Source organism: Euprymna scolopes, chromosome 17 (genome assembly GCF_053919585.1).
Source record: "Euprymna scolopes isolate OS-2025 chromosome 17, ASM5391958v1, whole genome shotgun sequence".
In the NCBI taxonomy this organism is placed as follows: Eukaryota; Metazoa; Mollusca; class Cephalopoda; order Sepiida; family Sepiolidae; genus Euprymna; species Euprymna scolopes.
In genome coordinates this window covers 56,428,813-56,452,884 of record NC_136498.1, presented here as the reverse complement: position 1 = coordinate 56,452,884, position 24,072 = coordinate 56,428,813, and positions in this window count along the sequence as shown.

Below are 24,072 nucleotides of genomic sequence, written 5' to 3'. Positions count from 1 at the left end.
AAATCCTTTAGTGATTTTTTGGACACGCTGTATAAGCAGAAATTGTGTTTCTTCGCATGCATTTATTAGATTGCAAACATAATTCCGTTTTTTTGTAAGATGTATACACCCAAAAGCGACATTATTTTTGCACCAACCTAATAGCATCGTTATTACAGTTTCCAGCAAGTACCAACTACTTGCAAACAAAAAGAACCAAGGACATAAAGTATGTCCTTTGTTCGCCACATGCATTTGCTGAAGTTATTAGTCCGTTACTGAACTGTCATATTCATTGATGATCTTCTGAATTGTCCTTTTGGTTAAACACGCATACACACACTCTGCATTGTTCCGCTTACACATTGATACATTATATACAAGCATGACAATGAATATATATTATACATACATAAAAAGACACACATTGTTGACTGCATATAACCCACTATGACTACACACGGCGCGTATATATTGTGCATATATAATTATGGCTGTGTATACTCGATGTATAACATTAGCTCCCTTTTAATAAAAAGACTCACCCTCCCCGACAGTGTGTTCTAGCAGGAGTATCCCCCTTCTCGCCTATGTCTGTTGGGTTTGAAGGTGGTTAGGTTCGACTTTGCTGAACTAGAAATAATGGTATTATCGTACCTGGTAATCAGTAATTCCAAAATAAGCATTCTGTTCTCTAAATCGGACTCGCTGTATTTAAAGGCTGTGTCCACTTTCCTGTCAGGATAAAACGGCTTTCAATCAAACAAGACGTTTACTAAAATGTTGTTGTTTTTTTTTCTTTTGCTGACCTCTGAAATGTGCTGTCCGATTACTGGTTCCTCTTTTTATTTTTACTTTGAAGTCGTAAATGTATGTTCATGTAGAATAGTCTTCTCCGATGAAATGACAGGTACAGCAAAACAATCATGAAGTCACGTGACACACATTGGTATTTCGTCCTGCTACAAATTTAGTTGCTTTGTCAAGATCTTTATAACAAAGAGATTAGGGAGGGGGATACTGTAAAAGAATTCTTGGTATAATAATGTTTTAAGCATATATGCATTTATTGTTTGAGTGCTATCACTAGTGGTAGCAATAGCAGTAGTATTATTAACGCATTTAATCAGCTCGACAGACCAAGTTGTTCACTGATGCTTTATGCTAAATTTTATCGAATAATTTTGGAGCATGTATGACGTATAAAATTTAACGGAATAGCAGTAATTAGACTTAATTTATCACTGAAATTCATGGGCGCATCATGAAACGAAAAGACAATATTATAATAGTTTCAAATGTATCACTGCTACTAATAATAGAAAAATCATATTTAAAAAACATGTATGATCTGAAACTATTCGTTGAAACGGTAGAATGCCCTAGAAAATTGGTCATGAGTCATAGTTAGAAGTAATGTAAAATAAGCATGCTAATTGTGTTGCTTGAATAAATAAATATAAAATAAAGCTCTAGTAATTCAATTTTAATTAATAACTATTAAAAAACATTTGTATAGGTTGAAGATCAAGGTGAAAGCGTTCACATTATAATCCCTGCCAAGTAAGACCTATTATCAGGCTGATAAAAAAAGGTTATTGCTGTTTTTTAACTTTTAAATTCAGATTAACTTATCTCAGCTCCAAAAAAAATTTGCTGGTCAAAATGAGCATTATCAGAATCAATACGCCTTTTTTTTTTTTAAATATATTTTCAGCCCAAACAAGGCACATTGCCACTTTGGTGTAGGGGGCTACTATCAGGGGCAGCAACTATTGGGACACTACGTTGAGATTTGGGCAGCATGATGTCGGTTCACGTTACAATTGAAATTCTGCATGTTAGTACAGTTAGGGAAGCAGAAACGTGGAATGGAATTCCAGGGTCTAGCGGTTCTGGGGGAAAAAACTACTGGAGTAGAAAGATCTTTTACACCTAGGGATCTCTACTGTGTGGGGATGTGATTTAACTGCTTGTCGGGTTTGTCGTGGGGGCACAAGTTTCTGCAGTTCGTCAGAACATTCACCATTAAAATACTTGTAGAACAGGCAGAGGGATGCAACGTTTCGTCGGTGGGACAGAAGCTGAAGCTTAGATGCCAGTTCAGGGCCTATCAGATGGGCGACTCTCTTTTGAACCTTGTCTAGGAGCAAGAGACTAGTAGCAGATGCACCAGCCCAAATGTGACAACAATACTCCATACATGGGCGAATGGTGGCCTTATACAGGTACAGGATACTTTCAGGTGTCAGTAGCTTTCTAACACGGTAGAGAGAGCCTACGTTTTTCGCAGCGGCCTGGCAATGTTTCAATATAATTGTTACAACTCATGTTTCCTGTAAACGTTAGGCCTAGCAGTTTGAAAGATGTACTCTGAAACAGGGAGTCACTGGCCATTGCTATTGGTGGCAGAGAAGGTTTCTTGTAATTATTGAAGGAAACCAGTTTAGTCTTGGCAGCATTGAATGTGACCATCCATTTATGTCGCCATTCCACTACAGATTGGAAGTCATCCTCTAGTGTTTTTGCCATTTCTCTAGATATGTGCCACCGCAACGCCAGTGTATTTATGCCAATAACAAGAAATCATGGTTCTGGTTGCAATAAAGTCGCTGAAAGCGTTTTTGATATTTCTTAGGTTTCTGAAGTATTTCTCATGCGGAAAGTTGTTGACATGCTTGAACAAGTAGAAGTCGATGGCCTGGAGAATATGACGGACGAGGCATAGTTTTGTAGCCCAATTCGTTCAACTTCTGCAGGGTGGGTATAGCAACGTGCGGTCGGGCATTGTCCTTGGGGAGAATTGGGCCTTTTCTATAGACTAATGTTGGGTGCTGTTGTCAAATTTTCTGATGAATTTCACTCAGTTGTTTACAATACTTTTCTGCCGTAATAATTTTGCCTGCATTAAACAATAAAACTGAAATAGACGAGACAGGTCCACCCCCCACCAGTCAGCATGACCTGCTTTTGGCAAAACTTTGGCTTCGGGAAGAGTCATGGAGCATTATCGGCGTCTAACTACCGAGCTGAGCGTCGCCGGTTGGGTAAATGATCAATTTTTTATCCCGTCACAGTCCGATTTAGAAACGGATCGTTTTTCTTGCATAAAAGAAGGGAAGATGACACTTCATAACAGCGTTTCTTTTGATTGTCGTTGAATTCGTGAGGCACCCATTTATCACGTTTTTTTCTTCGTCTTTCCGATCTCTCTCAAGTAGTTGGAAATCGTCGTATACGGCTATGTCTAATTCAGAATCAAAATAAAATTCTTGAACAGTTGTGCGTGGATAAGCTTCAACTAACGCTTTTAATTGATCGTTATCAATATCCGATTATCGACTACTTTGCTCATCCTCTTCAAGACTCTGATCGCCTCCATGCAATTTCTTAAACCACTGTGCGTTTAGTAGTAATTCCTGGGCCAAATATTCCGTTTATAACGCGAGCTATTTCAGCAGCTATTTGGCCTAGTTTTAATTGAAATAAGGAAATTATGTTAATTTTCTTTTTTAAATCTTGTATTCAATGTTCTGAAAAAGACATACTTGCTTTAAAACAATTTTAATTAAAATGATTAGATTTAGAGAAAACGCTTATTAAAATGATATATGAAGTAAAGGTATTATAACGAAAAATATTAGCGAATACATCATTTGAAATCAAAATTTAAAATTCCGCAAGAACTTTTTTCTCAACTTTATATTACCTGCAAATTCTAGCAAACACATTGAAATCTTTCTCTTTCTTTCTCTCTATCTCGTTATCTCTCTCTCTCTCTCACTCTCTCTTTACATATATATACATATTTATTTATTTATTAATTTAGTAATGTGATTGATAATTAAAAATTCAAATGCAAATTAAAAATCTGTTCCATAAGAAGTAACACAACAAATCAATTATTTGTACGATCGTTTCGGAAACGATGTTTTTATTGCGATAGGCATTATGTCATGGACAATAATTTTGACATATAGGTCTTTAAAACAAACTCTCCTCATCAGCAAAAGGTATTGTTTTTTTTATATATATAAAAAAATCCATAAATAAACCTAGCATTTTTGAAGTAAGGCAGGTGTATCTTTTAATTGTTCGCCTTTTGAACACCGTAATTATCATCGAAACATTCATTTGGATGTTGATTGTGGTTTATAAATGTACGAAATCTTATGGAACAGATTAAACATTTTTAATTTTAATTTGAATTAAACTATCAATCATATTACTAAATATTAAAGTAGCTCTAGGATATTTGCCTATCGAGCTTATTATATATCTGCATTACAACGAGCAATTTTTCTTGTATTTTAATTAAATTAGTAATTTAACTATCACATTAAAATACAATCTGCTCTTTAGACTACTGCTCAAACTCCCTTTAATATATATATATATATATATATATATATATGTATATACATATATATGTATAGTATCTTTAGGTATTTAATTATTGTAGTAAATAATTATGTCAGCCCTTTTAAAACCCTCGTTTTTTATCTTTGACTACTTTCAGGTGAATTAAGTCGGTTAATTTATCTCTTATGTATTGCTTATCATATAATGATTAGATCATTCTGATTGATGTTAAATACATATAGAAATAAAATGTTGAATTTTAACGCTATTTCACGCGGTTAACGGTAGCCGAATGGATACAGTCCTTGCTAATAAAGCCAGCGATGACTTGTGCCGCCGGGTTTGAATCTATCGACTAGTGTTAATCGTGAAACCTAGCACTGAAGATTCCAAAAAGGATGAAACAGCAGTGTCTGTAGGTATAGTAAATAATTATATATATATATATATATATATATATATATATATATATATATATTTTGAAGGGGGTTAAAAAGTATTAGAAGGATTCGCTTCAAATGTGGATTATAAAGATGTGTATGGCTCAATAGGTACGACTGAGCTTAAACATAATAATATGATTATAGACAAGACAAAGCCATATATTGCTATATTGGCTTTGAAATACCGAGATAAAAAAAAGCATATAACACCTCCCCAATTGATGTTTTTTTATTCTCATGGCATTGGCAAAAAATCTATCTTTATGGTTTTGTCTTGTCTAGAGTCATATTATATATATATATATATATATATATATATATATATATATATATATATATATATATATATATATATATAGTAAGTAGTTTATAAATATATATTTTATAAATTACTAACTAGCTCTACCTACGTATTGAGCACTTTTGAAGTAAATGCGTAAAGTTTACGCATAAATCTACACTTTCGTATATTAATTTTATGTGAGTAAATGAAGTAGTTATACATATATATATATATATATATATATATATATATATATATATATATATATATATATATATATATATAGTAGCGTCCAAAAGTTAAGGAACCGTCGATCATTTTCTTTTAAATGGCTTCTAACTTTATCAATGAAAAAGGGAAACAAAATTTTTGGTGAATTTTTCAATCCAAATAATGGTAGTTAAATAAAAATACTGTTTTTGCTTTTGAATACATATTGTGTCTTTTCACATATACACAAATTTAATTAAATTACTGGTGTCCAAAAGTTAAGGAAAGGGGGAATTATTAATGAAAAAACTAAGAATCCTTTCAGTATTTAGTGAAAATCACCTTGTTTTCAATCACACTATGGCATCTTTTGCTGCAAGATAGAACTAATCGTTCACTTGTTATAAGTGAGATTTTATTCCTGGATTTTCCTATACATTCCGATAAATCATCAATACATTTGGGCTTTTTTTCTGTCATCTTATCATCAATAATTTTCCGAACATTTTCAATTGGTTTAAGGCCAGGTATCTAAGCTGGCCAATCCATAACGCAAATATTGAATCTATTTAGCTCTTCTAAAACTGTTTTAGCTTTATTGCACGGTTCACTGTCTTGCATAACGATATCAGAAGCAGAAAGGTTGCTCTCTAATCAATTCTCTGTACATTCGGGCATTTACTTTTCCATTAATACATACAAAGGGACCAGTTCCTTTTGAAGATATCATACGCATACCATTATACTACTCCATTTTAAATTTTACTGTACTTTTAACGCAATTAGGGGACACTCTCCATTTTTTCTTCTGACATGTGGTCTTTTATCTCCTCCGAAAAGAGTGCATTTTCGGCGAATAACAATCACGCCTTTTTATTTTTATTAGAAATTAAAGGCGTTGAGCATGGGCTTCTTGAAAATAATCAAACTTCGTTTAATCTTCGTGAGATCATTTGTTTGCAAATTTTTTGTCCAGTTCCGAATGTAAAATTCCGGGATATCAAAGCCGCATATAATGCGATCAGAGCGAGATAATCGAGTGGCTTTTCTCTTCTCCCTCTTAATTGTCATTCGGGGTCGGCCAGATTTTTTTCTTTTCAGTCAATGTTAAACCTTTTTTTTTCTTTTCTCAATAACCCGAAAAACAACACTTTTAGACCTGTTCAATATTTAAGCTATCACCCCTATAGTCACAAATAAGCTGTTTTTCTTGTATAGATAGATTTTTCGAATATTCGGAGTCGACATTTTGTTAAGTTGTTATTTAAATTGCTAAAATTTGTATTAATTTTCCAAGTTCTTTAAGTGTTGGATCCCTGTAATTTAATTAAAATTATTTATATGTAAAAAAAATAATATGTATTCCAAATCAAAAATTATTTTTTTATTTAACTATCATTATTAAACATTGGAAAAATCACCAAAAATGTATTTATTTTTTTCATAGATAAAGTTAGAAGTCACTCAATAAAAATGCTCAACCGTTCCTTAACATTTGGACGCTACTGTATATATATATATATATATATATATATATATATATATATATATATATATATATATATATAGTATCGTTCAAAATTTAAGGAACTTACATATATATATATATATATATATATATATATGTATATTTATATATATGTAGGTGGGTGTATGTGTGTGTATGTGTATACGTGTGTTTGTGTGGGGCGTGTTAATTATCTATAATCGGCATTTTATCATCTTATTTTTACCTTTGTCTTCTGTACTTGAAATGTTAACAACCTAAAAAACTGCTATACTCCTTTGTTTAAATAATATATTTACTTATCTGATATACCACTTATCCCCCTATAAGCCTTTCTCTATGTAAATTATTTTACTTCTTTTTACCCTGTAATTTAGATTTGCTGAATAATATTCTGACAGCCTCACATTGGTGTCGATCATATATTTAAGGTTTCTATTTAAGAAAGATGGTACGACTTTATTTAAATTAAAAAAAAATCTATTGTCTTGGAAATGTTTGTTGATGTTGACTTCGTGGTTAAATACATTATTTTTACATAAATAATTTTACCTTTATATATATATATATATATATATATATATATATATAGTCTTTGAAGTTTTTAACATTTGAAACTATACAAAAAATTACTTTTTATCATTCGTTAAAAAAACATCTAGTCAGTAAGTCATTTAATCACCTGCAATCACTGCATCAACTCACTCTCGAATTTACTATAATACCGATTTTTTTATTTTTCAAGGGATCATCAGTTGTTTACTATGAAACACTGCTTCGGGGATGTAAAAACAAAACAGTATATTACTTCATGGCTCCCCAGCAGTGTTGATCAAACACCACCACCCTTAATCTTAGGAAGAAGACATGTTACAAAATTTTTTATCCAATTTCCTATTCTTAATTGCAATTACTTACCTTTTCATAGTATAAAAATGAATTTCTTACCTGTGCGATTCATCAATTTCTACATTTAAAATAAATACATTTTTTAATTTATCAGTCTTGTATTTATGTTTTGGATTAATCCATTTAACTACTTATCACCCCCACTATAATTAGTATTTTGTATATTTATATTCTTATTTATTTAAAATTAGACATATAAAGGTTAAAAATATTTTATTTTTACATATATACTTTTTTTTATTAATATATAAATTTATTATATGTAATTATAAATACATTTTATACATTGCTAATATAGTTTTGGATTTCCTTTATTAATATAGTCTGGTTAATCTTAAACGATTCAAAAGCATCAGGATAACGAACAAATGCTTTATTTAACTGTTTAAATATTTTAGTTTTATCCCCACCTTGTTTTATCGTCCTTATTACTAAGCTAGAAACTGGCGGTATAAAATCTGTTAATTTTAGAGTAATGCGAGCTATTCTCAAAAACTCTGACATAATGGTTCCATAAAACACAAAAACAGGGCAGGTGCTATCCTTATGGGATATATATATATATATATATATATATATATATATATATATATATATATATATATATATATATATATATATATATATATATATATATATATCAATTCAAGATCCCGTAGCCGAAATGAAGGTTTCTTTAACACTTATCCCCGAGGACCCAAGCCTTGACAGACGGTGAAATTTCAGCAAAAAGCGTCAGGCAAAAAATCCATGACTAAAGCATTTTTTGCAAAGGTTTTCAATTTATACAGCAAATTAGGACAATACCGTTTCCCGAGATTACAACATATTTTAATTTATTTATTGCAGGCTATTGTCCTTTTCTTTTTTAGTTGTTTTTTCACGTCGTTTCGGCGAACTATTACTCTGGCTTTCGTCTGTTGGTAATCGAGATGCGATTGGAACTCCGAATCTCCTAATTGCATTCTCAGCAATTACTGCCATCTATAGTTGTTATCGTCTCACCACGTTTTTGGTCAAGTAAGCCTCTGGCCGGCTTTCGGTAGGATAGAAACCGCTACTTTCCAATTAGATTAAATAATTTTTTTGTTAAGTAGAATATATATATATTTTTTTCAAGTCGGTTTCTATTTAACCCATAGTTGGGACCCTAACAAGTGCCACCACTCCGGGTCAGAGTGTGCCTGTGAGCAATGGTAATTAAAGGGTGCTCCACACTCCCTAACGCCCGCAAGCTGGAGCGTCACCAGCGAATATAGTTTAAGGTCATAGCCAGGATCCCGTCTGTTTCATTCTGTCGGCAAAAGGAAAGTAATATACAAAAAAAAAATATGTTACCCATTCCGCTTTATACAATATACCCAAGAAGTGGTCGATAATTTTATTTTAATTTTATATAATAAAATTACACCCATGTCTGATGTTAAATTTGAATTTTATAGTAAGAAAAGGCAAAATGGCTAAATACGTGCTGTCTTTTTTAATATATAAAATGAGGTGTTTCTACTGAAAATGCACGAAACAATTTTATTTAATACACATTGAACCAAAATGTGATTTAAGTTCTCTCTTTCACTTCTTCTCTCAGTAAAAGATATAAGTATATATATATATATATATATAATATATATATAATATATATATACATATACATATATATATCAATATAAATATATATAGCCAGATATTATGAGGAATTGATGAAATTGATTCGAATCTTTTTTATTTCAAAAAACGATGACTGAAAAATCTGTCATTCACTGGCTAGCTAGAATCAAATATCTATTTGCCAGATGCAATTCTATGTAGGTCAAACGTCGATTACCTAAAACAAATTAAATAATCAGTACGGCTAGGAAAGGAGAAAGAGGAGAATACCGTAGGTAGGAGAAAATAGTAAACTGGCATGAAAAACGGGACGGCTGGGTTAGGTCGAGGCCTCACTAATATATGTCTGAAGCAGTTTAATAGTCCTCTTCCGGCGACTTATTGTAGCAGCAGGTGTTGATCACAGATTAAACTGTGAAGCCATATAATGACCCATCAATATAAGAGACAGAGCTGCCACCATAGAACAGGATGAATAATCAGATATTTTATATATATATATATATATATATATATATATATATATATATATATATATATATATATATATATATATATCGTCGGATCACCAAAGTTAAGGAACATCGAGCCTTGTTAATACTAGATGGGTAACCGTTTGGGAATTCTAAGCGCTGTATGTGCTCTCCGCTTATCTCAGCGTTTGTTTTCAGTCGTCCTGAACATACACTCAACTTGCCACTTGTATTTAATTATGTTGACTCAAGAGAGGTGTGCTTGGAGATTGCGCACTTCGGGCAACAAATGTTTCACGTGCTGGAACTAATACGGTGCGTATCCATAGTCTGCCAAAGACTGAAGGACTCATATATATATATATATATATATATATATATATATATATATATATATATATATATATATATATATATATATATAGTTAGTGGAGATGGTAATTAATAAAAACTGAAGACAGTACTCAATACTGTTGTAGAGCAAATTATCGTTTTATTTTTTATTACCGTATCTTTCTGTTAAGTTAGATTATTGCTTCGGCTACATGGCCGTTTTTTTGCCGTCTGTAGCGCCTCTAACTTAACAGAAAGATACGGTAATAAAAAATAAATAATAAAAAATAAAACGTATATATATACATATATATATATGTGTGTGTTTGCTTGTGTGTGTGAATGCATGTGAGAGAGTGTGTGTATATGTACCTGTTTGTGTGAGTGTATGTGAGAGAGTCTGTGTACGTATATACCTGTCTGTGCAGTTGTATGAGAACGAGAGAGAGAGAGAGAAAGAGAGAGTGTGTGTGTGTACCTAGGCATGTGTGAATGTTCATTTATGTGTGTGTATGTGTGTGTATGTGTGTGTATATCTTCAATCTGTTAATTTGTCATCAGTTTAAAGAGAAAGATGCTGTAGCCTTTAAATAAATTTATTAGAGTTATATTATTGACAATATGCGATACCTGATAAAGTTGGCTAATCTCCTGGCAACGCGTTGCTGTTGAGCTGACCACATAGTGCCATTTATGAATGCAACACTTTTGATAGATTTATACACGGCCTAATGAAATGCTTCATTTGGCCAAGCCACTTTCCTCTAAGCTGATCACAGCCTTGATAAGTAACGTCAAGATGTGCATTGACATAAAACAGCCAGCTGGTACGTGAATAACGGTTTGGCATTTAGGCAATTCGTCCGGTGACAAAAGACAGATGTAGTCAGTAGCGGATGACAGCAGAGTGTGATGACCTACAACGTCCATGCAATGGTTTGGTGAGAGAGTAGGTGGTGAGTTGGCTGCAGATTATTGGATTGGACGTAGACATAGCGGAGGCGGAGATTGGCTTTAAATATGAGCAACGCATGCGAGCTTAAAGGAAGAGATTAATTCTGGCATTTAAAAGCGAAAATAAATCCTGTATATTTAGTAGCGTGAGCAGTGGTTATTATTAAACATAAATAAAAGTATTTATCATTAATCAGAATATATCCATAATGCAGCGTCACTTTTTATGCCTTGATCTGCAGTATGGAATAGTTTATGGTTTTAAATGGACGCAGAACTTTGCCGGTTTGGGAGTTGTTCCCTTGGCACCAAAATCAACAGTGTCTATGCCTGTTCATTGCTATATTATACTGATGCTTTACAATTCTAAGAGGTCAACTATCATAGGTTTTGCTTTCTCTATTTAACAAAGGGTAAGTATTGCTAATCGCCTTAGGTGCCCCTACCGAAGAATACCGACACGGCTGTCTAGGCATTATTTGCATGTCTGAGTTCTCCTCCTAGGGAGCGCTGACTCTTCAATCCCATCTTTGACCCTTATGCCACATCTTCTTACTGTGGAATTAAAAGAATATCATCTATAAGAATGAATATACTAATAACAAAAATTTGCCATCTACCACTTAAACCTCTAATCATGGGGAAGGGTGCTTCAGTAATAATTTAATCAACACTCTAGTTGACACTTTAACTTAAAATATTGTCGGAAAAGATTCTATACAATCGCTTTTACTGGCAATAATATATTTTTTAAAAAACTGTCAATGCAAGTATGTTATTTTGGTTATGATCTACATTCAATAAAACTACTTTCCCACAACTTACTTCCCCTTTACTTGAACACGATAATAATTTTCAGACTATGCATATCTTTTCTTAAAAACGAATAGGGCAATCTTCGACAACTGATCTCTTATATATAAAGTGTCAGTCTATTCACCTTTTCTTTGATGTAAGCTGCATGTCTAATAGTAGTGATGGAACGATTCCAAAAGTTTCCCAATTTTGATACAATTACTGGATATTTATTTCTCTCCCACGGCGAGAAGGTGTGAAAGAAGGATCGGAAAGTGAGATTGAAGAGCAATCGCTCCGATGGAAAATCTACTGTTCACACATGCATGGGGTATTGATTGGGCTTCTGCATCTATCACTTGTCGTTTCCTTCTTAGACTGACTTTAAAAAAATCTGAAATTTAATATGTCCTACACTATCTTCTGCCCCATTGCTTCAATGCTGTGTGTTTTGCTGGGTGGAACGTTACATTTGTTGCCTCAAAGAAAATAACACAATATTTAATTTTAAAACTTTTATTGAAAAATCATTTCAGGTAACTTTATTATATAGTAGGGCTGACATCTATTAAATTTAGCCACATCCAGCCTAAATCATCACCTCAATACTAGTTTAAAACTGAGAGTATGTCTTTTCCACAACGGCCGGTGGGAGCTCGATGAATACTCAGCAGATGGCAGCTATCAGGTTGGCTTTATTGTTGTAGGAGGCCATGTTGATGATGTCCTCGACATACGAATAAACGAAGTAGTCCAACTGGTTAAGTTCGAGGAAAGAAAGGAGCCGGTAAGCGAAGGGTACACATCATAGCATTCTTTCTGAAGCCAGCCTTGGTCTCTTTGAACTTGCTGACCGGCGCAGAGTCCTAGTGCCACACCGAGGGTCTGCCACCGGCCACCTGATTACACTAGGAAATCACCACCTACTTCAGCACAAGCAGAGATGTGAAGTGGCATGATGTGGCTCTCACTTGAAACAACACAAAATACCATAACTGTGGCTGGACACTTCATTGAGCTGTGCTCTTAAGCATTGAACCGTCCGAACTTGCATTTTGATAGTGTCATAACTTACAATGCCATTGATGGTGTCATAACTTGAAATGGCGTTATCATAACTTGATATGGTAGAGAGTATGTGTTGTACAGCGGCACATGTCTGATCTCACTCATTACAGATTGTGTCACTTTCAGACAGGATAGATGGCTCCTATCGCTCTTGGGATATGTACACAGCTGACCTACTGATAGTGTGTAACAAAAAAAAAGAAAACAAATTTGCAGCAAACGGAAATGGAATCATGTCGTCTTTTCTATGGTGAGAATTCTATTGTTCCACTTTATACAAGTACTTTAATTGAATGTGCTCTGAGGAACTTGCAGTATATTAATTAATATTCTTTCTTTCTTTCCTTCGGCATAACATACACTCCGTATCAAATTATTAACGAGCTTACATTTTTTAAATATTTAAGGAACGAGTGAATAAAAATCCATGAAACATTGAGAAAATGCTTGCAATACCATTCAGCTACTCCAGTCAGAAAATAAAAGCATTTAAAGCAGTATTAGCGAAAATATGGCCGAAGATTTTTTATTTTTTATTTTTACATTTTCACCCCAAACAAGGCACATGCCCACTTTGATATATCAGGGACATAAGCTACAGGGGTACTATGTGGGGAGTTGGGGAGCAAGATGTCGGTTCACGTTACACTTGAACTTCTGCATGTCAGTACAGTTGGGGAAGCAGGAACACGGAAGGGAATTCCAAAGTCTAGTGGTTCTAGGGAAGACACTACTGGAGTAGAAGGCTCTCTTACATCTAGGGATCTCGACTGTGAAGGGGTGGGATTTTGCTGCTTGTCGGGTTTGTCGGGGGTATTCACGTAGAGGGGGTACAAGTGCTTGCAATTCGTCGGAACATTCACCGTTAAAGTACTTGTAGAACAGGCAGAGGGATGCAGCATTTCGTTGATGGGACAGAGGCTGAAGCTTGGACGACAGTTCAGGACCTATTAGGTTGGCGACTGTCTTTTGAACCTTGTCTAAAAAAGAGAGACTAGTAGCAGATGCACCGGTCCAAATATGACAACAATACTCCATACATGGGCGAATCGTGACCGTATAGAGGTACAGAATACTTTCGGGCATTAGTAGCTTTCTAGCACATTAGAGAGAAGCTACTTTTATCGCAGTGGTCCTGGCAATGCTCTCAATGTAATTGTTCCAACTCATGTTTTCTGTGGACGTTAGGCCGAATAGTTTAAAAGATGTGCTTTTAGATAAAGAGTCTTTGGCTATTGCTATTGGTGGTAGAGAAGGTTTCTTGTAGTTATTGAAGGAAACGAGTTTAATGTTGGTAGCATTCAATGTGACCATCCATTTTTGTCTCCATTCCACTACAGATTGGAGGCCATCCTCTAGTGTTTCTGCCATTTTTTTTTAGATATGTGTTCATTTGTTTTCCTGTTGTGTCTGTTATAGAGCGTTGTGTCATTAGCATATATACCCATCTCAAAGACAATTTTGTAAGGGAGGTCATTTATGAATATTATAAATAATACAGGTCCAAGGATAGATCCCTGAGGCACTCCCACATTTATATAATATTGTTTAGATGTACGACCATCGAGGACAACTTGGATTTTTCTCTTTACTAAGAAGGATTTAATTATGTTAAGTATTTTTACAGTGATACCGTATGATCTGATTTTCCTGAGAAGACATTCATGCCATACCCTGTCAAAAGTCTTGATATATCTAGAGCTACCGTTCTACCGTCCACTGCTTTGTCAAGTGAATGGTATATACGCTCAGAGATTATAGTTAGGATGTCTGCTGTGGAACGGGCTTGCCTCAATCCATATTGTTGGTCGGTCAGCAGTTTAGCATCTGTAAGGTGTTGGACTAGTGCTTGGTAAATTATGGACTATCTGTGGATTTCAGTGTGTCAAATTATTAACGAGGTTGAGAAAACCACAATATACCCATAACTTGTTTATTGAAATAATTGTCAAACATTAAACGAACTAGCAAAAATTCTTAGTACTCAATAACTACATACATACATAATAGCAATTTCTACGTTGACATAATTAGTAGGGGATATGCCATCCGTTTTGTGAATGACTTGTAAAAGACGTTGCTCCACAGAATTAGTCAAGTTTGTGATTTCGTCAACAATTGTTCCTCGTGATACCTCTTGGAAAGCATCCCACATTTCATCTTTGCTCTTAAATTTGCGTATAATTGCATAGAGGCGTTGCTTCATGATATTCTAAAGGTTCTTACTTAGGTTAAAATCTGGTGAATTCTCAAACTACTCCTTCCGTATCCCAGAGAACCCCAGTTGTTGCAAATACTGTTTGCTTTTGTTTGCTGCATGCGAGGGAGCATAATCCCGCATAAAAATAATGGTTCTTCTGAACGTCAACTTTGCTTCTTCAACATGGTTCAAAATGCTCCTTCAGAAACGCTATGTAAGCATTTGACGCCATTTTTACGCCTTCTCAGACTCTCCAGGGGCCAACTAAAATACCTCCCATAATCCCAGCCCAAAGCATCATCCCACCACCACAACCTTTTGGCGCCTTCTAGGACCCATCCCTTACTCCAGCTATGTGGGCCATCAAAAGTGCCACGCACTTCATCCGTGGACAAAACTTTGGAAAAATCCATTTTCATGTTGTCCCCTGTCCATTTCCATCGTTTTTTATGCGCTGTTGCTTTAATGGAGGCTTTGTCAGAGGCTCAACAGACTTTGCTACTTCTTTTAGAAGGCGACTTCGAGTACTTCTTAAGACATTCTTCAATCCAGCTTGGTTAAAGATTTCTCGACTTGTCTGCCCAGGGTTCTTAAAAACTTCACGTTTAACTTGGAGTAGAGAACGGCGTGAAACAACTCTAGATTTACCTTTATTAGCTCGTTTACGTACCTTTGTAAGGTCCTTGACAAAGTTCTTCAGAGTTTGATGGTACCATCCTATTATTTTCGAGAGTAGTTTTACCTTTTGTTAGCTGTTCTGTAATAATACTCTTTTCAAAATTACTCAAACCTCCTTTACGACCCATTTTATTGACGAAACGACCTGCTTTGTTAAAAATTTGACACACCTCAAATACCGTGGATTCAGCAATTTTGATGGCAAGTTGTTTACATTGTGCGGAACAGTACGAAAATTTCACAGTATGCAGCTCAGCATTGCCAACGTATCCGAAGCTTTTGATACGAAACTACCGGTAAGTTTCTGAAACTGATAAAAAAATATTATTTCGTTAATAATTTGACATGCAGTGTAAATTGCTAGTGTACTTATTGGCAATACTCAGAGATGCAATCCGCATCCAAAATGGCTTTAACAAGGCTAGGAACCACAGTATAATTATTTAAAGTAAAACTGATAATAGAATCAGTAGCATGTCCGTATTACTACCATGAATGGAGTGCTGTTGTCATATTTGTACTGCTTAATGCCTGCCCCTATTTGAAGATTCTTGATAAAGTTCAGTAAATGTATTTTAGTTCCCCGACCCTTTCTTCTTCCCTACAACCTATACCTTGCAGACATGATGCTGCTAGTCTCAGTCTTTTAAAACATTCTATTATGGCATATAATCTTCTAACCTGGATGATCTATTCTTCGCTTCCTTTGTTCCAGCTCGTTTGATTCGTTGGTCTTGTAATCTTCATCAATTCGCTCTTTTAATACCTCATTGTAATGCAGCTTCCTCTTCCAGTAGCTTCTTTCCAAGAATAGCAGTGTTGGACACTTTTCTGCTGATTGTTCATCTCCTATCGATAGTCTTCGTCTTTTCAAGACTAAGGTCACTAGGAATTTCCTGTCTTTGCAATAATCAGTGTTTGTTCTTGTAATCCAAGTGGCTTCATACCTTGTCTGGAGCGATTTCCATAAAATAATAAATTCACAAACTATTGATGGCCCAGCATCCAATTGTTTGCATTTACTGTGAATTAATAACTCCCCGTTCTTCAATAGACTACATTTGTCAGGCCATCATTCGTTTCAATTCATTCAACGTTTTCTTGTGAAAATATATCTCGATGACGACAGAGGGTGCAATTTGTTTCTAAGAATTTCAATAGATTGCAGATTTTAATTCTTCAAAAATTCATGAAACGCATACAGCGTCCTTTCTATCGACAAATACAAGTCACGTTCACATCAAACTGTTTTGAAGACATTTCTTTTTTAAATTTTACACAAACGTGACTGGAATTACGTTGTCACGGAAACTCGATAGTGTTTGTTTCGATACAATTCTTAAATATAAAAAAGAACACAATTGAGTTTGTAGTCTAATGGGCATTTAACATTGCATGTCACAAATTGAATACAAAGTCAAGCGAGGAGGGAAGGGGTTCGGCTGAACGGGGCACATGTTTCCTGGCAGTTAATTCATTTTTCTCATGGAGCGCTTTATCCAGTAATGTTATTTTTTTTTCTAATTTATTTATTATTTTACTTTTGGAAATTGTAATATGTATAAATTATATAAGACCATTGTCGACCGTGGGAATTGTCTATTAGGCATGTAAACACTGTGATTAGGTATTGAAATGAAACCTGACCAGTGAAGGTTGAGGACATGCGTTGCATGGAGATAACTGATACGAGAATGATACGAGGAATGTGCAATTTGAGTTTTAGAGACAGGCTTGGATCTATTGACATCAGAGGAATATCAACTCCTGAGAGTATATGGAGATAAAAATAGGAAATGTTTTGGTATGATCACATGTGAAAAGAAAGAACGAGTATGTTTGGTTTAGTAGAAGAAGAACAGTTAATGAAACAGGGTCAGTTGGCGGGAAAATATGGGAGGAAATTAGAAGATCCGACTTGAGGGAATGTGAATAAACAAAAGACTAAATAAATACAGGTTAGTTTGCAAGTCAGATTCTAAAAGCAATCCAAACCATGCCATGTAAACCAATGATGATGGTTGTCTTTGTTATTGTTATTATTGTTGCTGTTGAGCATCAGTCATGCATTTCTTATATATCAGATAAGTATTGTTGACATTTCTTTCCCCAACATCTTTCTAGTTAGAATTCTTTCTAGAAAGACGTTGCGAACATAGAAGAAGAACCATACGAAGGTTGCCAGCATACCAAAGTGAGAGTGTTTTTTATGGAAAGAACTGGATTCGAACTTGGCACACCAACGTTGTTAGTCTGTCTTATTGACCACTTGGCCATTGTCACAAACCGATTAGTGGTAACGATGATAATGACGACGATGACGATGATTTAGTATAAGTAGAACAATTTTCTGTGGATTATAAATCACTTGTGGGGGCACAAGGAAAAGATATAATATGAATACTTTATATAATTAACTAGAAAAATGCCTTGCGATACCTATTCATAAAATACGCAAAATATTATATTTCAGTTCATACTAAAACTGAGATATGTGCTTTCGCGTATTATGCTTTTTTTCTAAACAGCTTACTTCTTATAACTAAAAAAATACTCGAGTTGAGATCAAAACAAAAACACAAAGACAGTGAGTCAAGCAGGATAATCATTAAGCCAACTTTCCATGTTCTTAAAAACTGTTTTCAAACCTAAGTTCTTACCATAAGGAATCTGTCACGAGAACGATTCCTGCATACGCATTCGTGAAACAGCACACAGATAAAACTCCGATGATTTTCACGTATGGATTTTTCAATTTGATTACTTAGCAGCACCTTTTTTCCAATGAAAGCCGATAAAAACGTTTTCCATATATATGAATACTCTATATACCAATTTCCAAGTCTGTAGATTAAAATATATTGAATATAAAGATTGAGAAGTGTCCTAAGATGCACATTCTCACTTATATATATATATATATATATATATATATATATATATATATATATATATATATATATATATATATATTGAATAAGATTCCGAGGGTACCTGTACACATTCTGGAGGCATACTACTTCAATACTGCTTTGGTGCTTTTTTATTTATCTAAAGTTACTAAATGAAGTTGTACACGGTCGAGTGTCTAATCAGCCCATCGCTTTGGGGTCTTTGACAAGATATTTTACGAGAAGATGCTTCAATATTATTTTCCGTATCCATTGTTTTCAGACTTCTTTGAATGTGGCCAAACTAGTTCAGTTTTGTATTTTTGACGATGGCATTTCTAAACCGAAGATTTTCTTTAAGTTAAATTATCCACAGTGATCTAGATAAATGTTCATATTTGATCGAATTAGAAAAATTTTACGAAATTGAAATTTAAATATTAAAATGCCCATATATTATATTAACTAGAATATTAAGAACTAGCTGTCCAGCTTGGACGTTGCTCAGGAGTCATTTTATTTTCATTAATAATTTCCATTATTGAAATATGGTTTCTTCACCTATTAAGAAATCGTTACCTCGGTTAGGAATAAATGTATCAAAAAATGTTGCAAGTCGTTATAAAAAATGTAAAACACTTGTTAGTTATTTTTCCAATGATTTATCTGCAAAATAATGTGGGGTGTGAATAAACATATACACGATATAGCCTTCTTTTGCAAAAAAAGTAAAATGTCGGCCATTTATTTTTTCTATCTCACTCTGACAAAGTAAAAATCGATTGTGAGAAAAAGATATAAATAAATGTGTAAAAAAAGTTTTTTTTTGTATTCTCAGACGGAATCGAACTCCGATTATTCTCTTAATAGGCTGCCATCTTATCAATACGCTTGCCGCGTTTGTTTTATTAATGCACTTATCATATTACATGTTTTGTAAGTTGATCAAATTACGTTCAGTGTATAGAAAATCACATATAATTCAAATGTTGCATATTTCTAACAAACAAATGGTAAAAGAAGATAAGCGCAGTGTCTTTTCAACAAACGCAAAATATGCATGCAGATTATCACTTGTAAACGATTAAGAAACGATTCAATTAAATAAAAGTCCCCTTATATATTCTTTTTAGAGCCACCTTCCACGTGTATTTCGTTTATCCCTTGGTAGTTACGATCTTTTAACTAAAGACGAATAAAACTCCTGCATGGAGAAGTTCATTCACGAGAGGAGAGACAAAAATTAATTAAAGTCTTAAATTAATTAATTCTTACTTAATATATCTTATGTAATTTACTTACTTAGTTTGAAAAAAAAAATAAGCGACCAACGGAAATATTCATTTAAGTCCCTACAGTGTGTGGACACATGTAGAGACATGCTACCTCGCTTTAAACTGCCTAAACTATGGTCCCATCCTCCAAAACGCAATAATTTCTGAAGTAAAAAGTAGACATCTGCTTTTAGAGTGTTTTTCTTAGGAAGCTGTCTTCCGAACCTTCGCATCAATCATGGCAGGTGCAATGGGTCCATCTCCATTCGCCATCACACCGTCCCAAGTAGTACTTATGTAACACTCCCAAAACTCATACTAGTGAACATAACCTCTACTTATCAGCATACAAAATTAAAGGAGTAGAGTATTAGTGATAACTATCTAGATTTTCTTATGGGGTAATTAAACATTAGGCACATAGACAGATTAGTTTCCATTACTTTTCAACGATATTCGTAAAAGAAGCAAAATCCGTTGAAAGGGCAAAATATGAAAATCGATTAAATCAATTTGAATCTAATTTTTGGTATTTAAAAACATAGACTAATTTTTTTAAATTTGAAAAAATAGTTTTAAAAATGTGACTTGTTAAGAAAGCTATTACCATCAATGAAATAAGGGGAAACTGTTTTTACTTTATATTAATTGCCTATAGAGAAACAATATAACACATACCCAACAGGAAAAGAACATTATCGGGTTCACCCTCTCCTATTACCTCAAAGTAACATTAAACAAAGATAAGGAAATCAAGGCATCCCCTCCCTGGAAATCACCATTTGGAATCTCACATATTCCAATACACCATATGAAATTTAATTAAGAGTTTTTGAAATACCAAAATCTTATAACACCGTCTCCACGAATTGCCCACTGTGAAACATAGGTATAATTAGGATACTACAACAAGCTAGTAATAAAACGTCTATAAACTGCCTGAACGTAAAAAACTGAAATCTTCAAAATATGCCTAAACAGAAGGAAATTTCTACTAAACAAATGGAATAAAAATATACAGTCCAGTAGACCTGTTTTTTAAAATTCATATATAATTCTTAGACACGAATCTTCATATGGAAAATACAAGACCTATCAACACTTCTCCAAACCCTTCTGATCAAATGACATATATTTCTTCTTCTTCTTCTTCTTCTTCTTCTTCTTCTTCTTATTATTATTATTATTATTATTATTATTATTATTATTATTAATATTAAGTCACCAGGAGTTCTCACACAAGTTATCTATCATCAGAGAGTTATCACTGACAACAACCGGTAATGTTCCTTCAAGTCTGGGTGACAACAAATCTCCCCAGATTTCCAATGCTCTCCACCTTTTTTGATAAGATTTGCAACGTAATTTGCATCATCATAACAGTTGCTTGCTATTGATTTCTATCTGGCAATAATTACTTACCATCACTGGAATTTGGGTGACAAAGGGTCTCCCAACATCCCATCAGTGTTTCCATCTTCCTCGACGCTTCCCGACTATTTTTTGTTGTGTCACTCGATACGGGTGAGGGGGAGTGGAAGGTAGTAAATTTGCAATTTTGCGGTTCCATGTAGTGTTACTCAATCGTTTTGGTTTACTTATCTTGCAGTTTACACATGACCAATCAGAGTTTGGAGCACATGTGGATTAGACTTCGCATTCGATGGCTTTCCCTTAATAGTGTTATTCTTATCTGTTGTATATTCTCAGCCTTCACCCTGATTTCAATTTCTCTCATTTAAAAAAAAAGTTTTGGGGATTGTTTCTAGTACTCTTACTATTATTAGTGTTATTTTGACTTTCTTCATGTTCCACATCTTTTAAAATTCTCTGATAAGTGATTTTGCTTTGCTTATTTGTCTTCTTGATGCTCACCCTATTATGTGCTGAACGGCAAAATCTAAGATTTGGACAGATTTTGTCCTCTTGTTTAATATTGTCATTATTATTATTTCTTTATCATTGAATTTAACCATTAATTTTATAACAGGAAACAACTCTCTCGTCGTCAGAAAGATAGAGATATATTATTATACACACAAGGAACCATATATTTCCAACCAGCTCAAATACAACCTACATCCCTATAAGTACAACCTATCAAAAATGAATGTATACTTAGTAATATACTTATATATTTTAATAATTAAATGTATTCAATAGCTGATGTTATATTATGGTAAATAGCAACTTATAAAGAACTAGTATTTACTAGAAAAAGACCCGGCGTTGTTCGGGATTAAATGAGGATTAACGAATGTTCCACTTATCCATACTTTTATTGTCTTCGAAATCGGTGAAATCGACATTTTTTAAACATAAAATCGATTGATTGTCTGTTTTAGTAAGAGAACCTACGTCCGCAGTACACCAAGAGTATGCTTCACATGCCTCCCCTTGTAACTTACTTCACAATATATTGTAGTCTACACTGCACTGAAGAGAATCTACTGTTGATGTTATAAAATAATCTGTAAATAATGGCTTTCCTTTTAAGTTTTAAATGCAAAAGTCAAGTATCATAGCTCAATTGTACTCTAAACAGAAACATTATTGTGAACGCGACCGAGTCCTACAAAAGAATCAACTATTGATTTTATGAAATTATTTTGACATAATGCTTGAATTAAAGTTAAACGTACAAAAATCAAGGATCTTGTTTTGATTGTGCTTTTAAAAGAAACATTCATTCCGAAGTGCTCCTATTTTATAAAAAAAGCTACAGTTGATTTTATAGGCCGGGCTTTTTCTGCTTGTGCGGTGAAAAAACTTCTCAAATTCACTTGTGATGTTAAGTTGCATAAAAGTGTAAACTTTGATAAAAATCGGAGTTTCTTCTTTTATCGAATTTTTTCGATTGTCGATACTTATCAGACGCATTCCGATACAAAATTTATGTAAGACTACTCTCAGATACATCCATTATGTGCGTGTGAAATTTAAACAAAAATCACTCGAGCCGTTTCTGAGTCCATGGGCAACGCTCTCTCTCTCTCTCTCTCTCTCTCTCTCTCTCTCTCTTTCTCTCTCATACACACATATACACACATAACGTTACTTTTATATAAACGTGTAGAGATTTTTGAATCGGGTGAGTATTGTGAACCGTAGTGACACGAAATATGCAAAACAGATCGGTCCCCCAGAGAATGAATCATAGATAGGTGACCTCTAGGTTAAAACACAAAGTAAGAGATCAGATGGGTTGGATAGCATAAAAACATGAGCAAGCAGTAAAGGAATCACGTCATGCTTGTCTGCCGAGTTAAAAGGAAACAAAGGTTTTGATCAGCGCGCGACACATCTCCAATAATGCGCCGTTACACGAACCAGTTAACTAATAAGGCTGTAATAACTGAAGGCAACCAGGGATAATCATCAAGCGTGCGAAATGCCCACTCAGAGATTTCTGTTTGCTGTCCACCATTTATCTCTATCTCTACCTCTACTTATATATACAAATACATTTTTTTTATTTTCGTATTTTGTTTTTGCTGGGGATTGCCAAGCATTCGTTTAGTTACTCCAACCGAGAGATCTTCTTAAGATTCTAAGCGCCCGTTTAATTGCTATTTTTGTATTTCTCCTGGACTTAGTTCACCGGGTATATTCGCCAGATAGTTTTGGAAATTCTTTTTCATTAGCTCGGTTACTCCTATAATGACTGGCATGATTGATACCTTCTTAAGATTTCAGTTTTTTTTCATGTCGTATATAAGTCCTTGGTATTTTGTTATTTTCTCTTTTTCTGCTCTGTTTAAGCCAGCATCATTAGGGGCGCTTACTTCAACTAGGGTTGCCACATTTAACCTCTTGTCCCATACCGCTATGTAAAGCTTAATAGCTCCACTTTCTAGCTAAGCAGCTGTGGGCATTTCCTAGTCATAGTGGATAATGTATAACTTATTTCCTACTGTTCTTTCTGGTAAACATGTTCTCAGGATTTGCTACTACATTGTATATTTAAGTTTTTACAGATTTTGCAGCGGAGATATTTATACACTCCATTGTGTCGTATTGTATAATAGCCGTCCCCCAACAGAACTTTACAACTGGATGTCAAGTGGCTCACACTCTCTACTTTTGTGTGGAAGAACCTGCATCT